Here is a 6767-nt window from a genome sequence, read left to right as displayed (position 1 = left end):
TTTATAATGCAATTAGCAGTGTATGGGGGCCCCAATTTCTCCACGTACTTGCTGAAACTTGGTATTATGTCTTTTTGTTTATAGTCATTACCCTGTGGGTAAAATGGTATCTCATTGTGCATATGATTTGCATTCTCCAGATGGTTAATGATGTGGATTATCTTTTCATGGGCTTGTTGATCATTTGTATACCTTCTTTGGAGAAATGTCTATTCAGATCTTTTGGCAATTTTTAGTTGAGTTATTTATCTTTTTATTGAATTTTAAGTGTTCAATTTATTTTTCCTTTGCTTCAACTTCTGGTGTCATATTTGGAAAATCTTTGCCCAGTGCACACTTATGATGATTTACATCTATGTTTTCTGGTAAGAATTCTTTTATTTTTTAAATTTTATTTATTTATTTAAAATTATTTATTTAAATTTTATTTATTTAAAATTTATTTTTTTAATTTTATTTATTTATATTTAAAAATTTTTATTTATGTTGAGAGAGCACAAGTGGGGGGGCAGAGGGAGAGGGAGAAGCAGACCCCCTGCTGAGCAGGGAGCCAGATGTGGGGCTCAATCCCAGGACCCCAAGATCATGACCTGGACCAAAGGCAGACACTTAACTGACTGAGCCACCCAGGTGCCCTCTGGTAAGAATTTTATAGTTTCACTCTGAGAAACAAACTGAAGGTTCTAGAGGGGAGGGGGGTGGGGGGAATGGGTTAGCCCGGTGATGGGTATTAAAGAGGACACGTATTGAATGGAGCACTGGGTGTTATACATAAACAATGAATCATGGAACACTACATCAAAAACTAATGATGTAATGTATGGAGATTAACCGAATAAAATAAAATTAAAAAAAAGAATTTTGTAGTTTCATCTCCTTACATCTATGGCTTTGATTGATTGTTAATTACTGTTTGTATATGGTTCGTTTTTTTGCATGTGGACATCCAGTTGGACCAGCATCATTTGTTGGAAGATGATTCTTTTATCATTGAGGTATTTTGGCACCATTGTCAAAAAACCAATTATAAAACTAAGGGTTTATTTCTTGGCTCCCAATTCTGTTTCATTGACTTCATGTTTATCTTTATGCCAGTACTATACTGTCTTGATTACTATAGCTTTGTAGTAAGTTTTGACATCAGAAAGTGTAAGTCCTCCAGCTTTGTTCTTCTTCAAGATATTTTTGGCTATTTTGAGCCCTAGAATTTCCATATGAACTTTAGGATCAGCTTTTTAATTTCCGCAAGGAAGGGAGGTAGGATTTTGATAGGGATTTTATTGACACTGTAGATGAATTTGGGTAGTATCTTAACAGTATTAAGCATTCCAGTCCATTAATATAGGATGTCTTTTTAGTTATTTAGGCCTTTTTAAATTTATTTAAAAAATGTTTGTATTTTCAAGGCTCATCCGTATTGAAACATGTATTAGAACTTTATTCTTTCCTTTTTGACTGAAAAATATTTTATCGTTGGACTACAAGAATACCACATTTTGTTTATTCATCTGTTGATGAACACTCAGGTTGTTTCCATCTTTTGGCTATTGTGAATAATACTGCTATGAACATTGACATACAAATGTTTGTTTGAGTCCCGATTTCAGTTCTTTTGGGTATATACTTAGTAGTGGCATTGCTAGGTCGTATGGTAATTCTATGTTTAGATTTTTGAGAAACCACCGAACTGTTTTCCACAGTGGTTGCACCATCTTACATCCCTACCAATAACGTATAAATGTTCCAATTTCTCCGTATCCTTGCCAATACCTGTTATTTTCTGTAATTTTTATTGTAGCCATCCTAATAGGTGTGAAGTGGGATCTCATTGTGGTTTTGATTTGCATTTCTCCAATGACTAAATCTATTGAGCATCTTTTCTTAATCATTTGAATGTCTTCTCTGGAGAAATGTCTAAGTTTTTTTCCCATTTTTTATTTGGGTTGTTTGGTTTTTTTGTTGTCGAGTTGTAGAAGTTTGTTATGGGTTCTGATAATCTTTTGTCAGATATATGATTTGCATGTATTTTCCCATGTGTCTTCTCACTCTCTTTATAATATACTTTGATATAGAAAAGGTTTTAATTTTGATGAAGTGCAGTTTATCTATTTCTTTTCTTTTGTTGCTCATGTTTTTGAGGTCATATCTAAAAATTCCTTGCCCAATCCAAGGTCATGAATTTTCACCCACATGTTTGCTTCTAAGACTTTTATGGTTTCAGTTTTACATTTACATTTAATTATTTTAAGATTTTATTTATTTATTTGACAGAGAGAGCGAGAGAGCACAAGCAGGGGGAGCAGCAGAGGGAGAGGGAAAAGCAGACTTCCCGCTGAGCAGGGAGCCTGATGTGGGGCTCGATCCCAGGACCCTGGGATCATGACCTGAGCCAAAGGCAGACGCTCAACCATCTGAGCCACCCAGGTGCCCCAGTTTGAGTTAATTTTTATATATGGGGTGAGATAGGGGTCTTAAATCATTCTTTTGCATGTGGACATCCAGTTGTAAAGAGACTGTTCTTTCCCCATTGAGTGGATGTGGCAATCTTGCCAAAAGCTAATTGGCCATAGATGTACGGGTTTATTTCTGCACATATTTCTGTATATCTGTCCTTATGCCAGCAGCACACAGTTTTGATTACTATAGGTTTGTAGTTAGCTTTTAATTTGAGAAGTGTTAAGTCCTCTGACTTTATTCTTCTTTTTCAATATTGTTTTGGTTTTTCAGGGCCCCTTGGAATTCCATATGAATTTGAGGACATCTTTTCCATTTTTACAAAAAGGCTATTGGTTTTTTTTTTTTTAAAGATTTTATTCATTTATTTGACAGAAGAGAGAGAACACAAGCAGGGGGAGCAGCAGACAGAGGGAGAGGGAGAAGCAGGCTCCCCGCTGAGCAAGGAGCCCGATGTGGGGCTCAATCCCATGGTCCTGGGATCATGACCTGAGCCAAAGGCAGACGCTTAGCCACCTGAGCCCCCAGACACCCCCAACTATTGAGGTTCTGATAGGGATTGTGTTGAACCTGCTGTTAGTTCATTTTGGGTAGTATGGATATGTTAACAATATTAAGTCTTTCTACCCTAATCCAGTATTATTGGCCTGCCATGCCTAGGTTAGAGTTTCTGCCCATGATTGGGGGCTGCTTGGAGTGTTGGAGCCCCCAGCCTCTCAGCTACACTTACCAGATTTGGCCTCTTCAACTTAGAGTTGGAGAGGGTGAGAAATTCTGGTGGCCTGCTTCTCCCGGGGCATACTGTAAGCCCTTGACTGGGAGCTGTGAGGAGACAGAGACCCACCTTCTTGGCCACATTTTTCTGTGTAGAGCTTCTGCCAGGCAGATCTGGGAAGGGGGAGGAAGGCAGTGGGTTGTGGCTCAAGTGCTACAGACTCTCACTGTTCTCATTGATATCTGGTAGATTCTCCTGAATGAATGCTTCTCCATTTGATGTATATCCTTAGTACAATTTCTAGAGACTAAATGATTGTTTTTTAAAAGAATTTTTTTTTTTACCAGTTATGTTTTTATTCCCCCACATGCTGGAATCCTGGAATTAGAAGTGTCCCCTTATGCTTTTAATGTTTGGTTTCTGTATTAGTTTCTCCCATTCCTATTGTGACATGGGTAATTTGTGTTTCTTTTTTTTCCCTTGCTCAGCCTAAAGTATATAAATTCATTATTCCTTTAAAGATTGAGCTTGAGATTTTATTGATCTCTTCTCTCGCATATACTTTTTCTGTTTTATTCATCTCTGTTCTTATCTTTATTATTTATTTCCTTCTATTTTATTTTATGGTTAATTTAGTGCTTTTGCTACTATCTTGAGATGGTAACTTAGATAATTTAAAGTTCAGTCTTTCTTCTTTTCTAATGTATACATTTAAAGCTATATATTTCTGGGGTGCCTCGCTGGCTGGGTCAGTAGAGGATCTGACTCTTGATCTCAGGGTCGTGGGTTTGAGCACTGTGCTGGGTGTAGAGATTACTTAAAAATAAAATCTTAAGAAAATAAAGCTATATATTTCTTTCTAAACACTGCTTTAGCTGCATACCTCAAACTTTTTCTCATATTTTTATTATCCTTCCAGTTAAAATATTTTCTAATTTCCATTCTGACTCTGTCTTGACCCATGAGATATTTAGAGATGTATTCCCTAATTTCCAAACATTTGGTGGTATTCTAGTTAAGCTTTTTATTGTTTTTATTCTAATTGCACTGTGTTCAAAGAATATATTCTGAATGATTTCAAGCATTTTATATTGGCTGAGGTTCATTTTATAATCACATTTGTTCGATTTCAGAAAACAGTCCATGTGTACTTAAAAACAATGTACATTTGACCCTCGAGCAGTGTGGGGGTTGGGGTGCCAACCCCCCATGCAGTCAAAAATCTGCATATAACTTTTGAGTTTCCAGTTAACTACTGATAGCCTGCTGTTGGCTGGAAGACTTAACCAATAATGAAACAGTTGATTAACACATATTTTCTATGTTATATATATTGTATACCGTATTCTTATGATAAAGTAAGCTAGAGAAAAAAGATGTTATTAAGAAAATTGTAAGGAAGAGAAAATACATTTGCAGTATGGTACTGTAAAAAATCCATGTATAAATGGACCCATGCAGTTTAAACCCCTGTTGTTCAAGGGTCAACTGTATATCCTATTGTAGTTTGTATGCAATGTAAACTAATTTCTTTTCACATAAAATCTATATATTAGGTCAAATTTGTTAATTGTGTTTCTTAGGTTTTCTATCTCTTTATAGATTTTTCTTGCTTGTTCCATTGAGCTATTTTGAGAGATGTATTATAGTATTCAAAATATTCCACAATGATGTTTGTGAATTTGTCAATTTTTCTTCTTTATTTTGTCAATGTTTGCATTTTGTATTTTGAAACTCTGTTACAGGGTGTATAAAGAATAAACAGACCTGTACAAATTGAGGGAACAGTGCCCAAAGGTTGCCCAAACTTCAGACACCAGCCACAAGTTCAGGAATCCCGAGGCCTACAGATTTGGGGGTTCCCATGACCATTCTCAGCTTTAATAATTCACTAGAATGACTCACAGAATGCACACAAATACCATACTTACGATTACAGTTTTGTTAGAGCAAAAGGATACAAGTCAGAACCAGTCAAAGGAAGAGAGGGATAGGGTGAAGCCTGAGAGGGTTCCACTCCTGAAGCTTCCATCTTCCTCGGGGGCAAGTTACCCTTCTGGCTGATGTCATACATCAACGTAAGACAATATTCAAAGAATACTGCTAGCCAGGGAAGCTGACTTGGGCTTTTGGTGTCTGGGCTTTTTAATGGGGCTTGACCACATCCTATGTGCCAAAAGTATTGTATCCCAGGAAATCGTTCATTCATGGGCAAGCTGGGATGGTTGGTTATCCTACTGAGACCTGCCTGATCTCAGATTCTTTTTTTTTTTTTTTAAGATTTTATTTATTTATTTGAGAGAGAGAGAATGAGAGCATGAGAAGGGGGAGGGTCAGAGGGAGAAGCAGACTCCCCACTGAGCAGGGAGCCCAATGTGGCATTCCATCTTGGGACTCCAGGATCATGACCTGAGCCGAAGGCAGTCACTAACCAACTGAGCCACCCAGGCGCCCTGATCTCAGGTTCTTAATTACTGCGTTATATTGCTTCCCCAAAAGCAATATATTATTCAAATATTCAAAGATTTGTTGTCATTCAGTATGATATGCAGTCTTGCCAAGTCATTTGGCATTTTTTTTGTGCTCTTGAGTAGAAAAAGCCAAGACAGTTGGATGAAAATTACAAGATGTGGCGTCATTTCAATATAAGAAGGAACTTCGTCACAGCCCGTTCTGTCCGAATATAGGGTGACTTGACTCAAAGTGTTATACTCTGTCTTGTGTTTTTGTTCAAACCAGTGCAAGATACTAAATATACTTTTGTTAAATTTTAATCTTATTTGCTTCAGCATATTGCTGAAATCTTTGAATGTTGTTTTCGGTTCAGGTTCTGTGACACAGCATTTTAGATATACCTTCTAAATTCATGTGATTCATAATCATCCTTGTAGGCTTTCACTTGAGTCACTGACATATAAGCAGCATGTCTGATCATTTATTTATAATCCTGCCTCACCAATTTTGAAGCAGCTTGCAGTGAGAAAAACATTAACTAGTTATGTTAGCACATAAATATGGAATCTTTAAATACTACAGTGAAGAGAATTCTGCATGGGACTAAAATAACATTGGCTAAATAATAAGCTTTCATCTGGATTCACTTAATTGAAGGCTATCACATAGAATGTCTAGAAGAATGGATCTCGCTTCAATCTTCTATAAATACAACTTTTCTGCAGTGTTTTAAAAATAGGAACTCTATAGCACTCGGTGTGAGACTGCATTAAAGAGTGAGGGCCCAACACTGCTGGATGGCAATAGGGACATGCTTTAAAAACCAGACAGTTTGGTTGTATTATAATGTTGGCAAATAGGAATTTTCTCAGCAGACGTTATTTTCTCTACATTTAACTTTGAACAAAACAAATTATTATTATGTAAGGGCTACTAAAGCAACATTTATTTATTTATTTTTTTGTTGTTCTCTTCTATGATTTTTTTAATGGTTTCTGGTCTCACATTTAGATCTTTTTTTATTTTATTTTATTTATTTATTTGACAGAGAAATAGAGAGCACAAGTAGGCAGAGCGGCAGGCAGAGGGAGAGGGAGAAGCAGGCCCTCCACTGAGTGGGGAGCCTGATGCGGGGCTCGATTCT

This window comes from Callorhinus ursinus, unplaced genomic scaffold, assembly GCF_003265705.2.
Source record: "Callorhinus ursinus isolate GAN/ISIS: 27379988/994484 unplaced genomic scaffold, GSC_fseal_2.0 scaffold33, whole genome shotgun sequence".
NCBI classification, from domain to species: Eukaryota; Metazoa; Chordata; class Mammalia; order Carnivora; family Otariidae; genus Callorhinus; species Callorhinus ursinus.
Note: the sequence above shows the minus strand (reverse complement) of the source record.